Genomic DNA, 343 nt, shown 5'->3' with positions numbered 1-343 from the left:
CAGTGCTTCACCTTCACTTACCAGCAGCTGGGATTTCTCAAAACTCTTAGGAAGGCACCTTTTCTCGTATCAGAGCTACTAGTCCTTCTGGTAGCACAGGAGCTGTGGATAAAGTTACTGTCAAATCTCTGCACTGACATTTACACTATTAGGTGTTCTACACTTTTTATGAGACGATTTCCCCATTCTAAGTCCCCACACTCCTAGCAGTATAAATATTGGTATTTGTATTCAAGTGAATTTATCGTTCTTGAAAGATGTCTGAAAACAGAAACATGAAAGCTACCACATCAGTACAGTGCTGGCTCGCCTACACTGCCCCACTAATGTGCCTCAAACCTGA

This window comes from Caretta caretta, chromosome 8, assembly GCF_965140235.1.
Source record: "Caretta caretta isolate rCarCar2 chromosome 8, rCarCar1.hap1, whole genome shotgun sequence".
Classification (NCBI taxonomy): Eukaryota; Metazoa; Chordata; order Testudines; family Cheloniidae; genus Caretta; species Caretta caretta.
Note: the sequence above shows the minus strand (reverse complement) of the source record.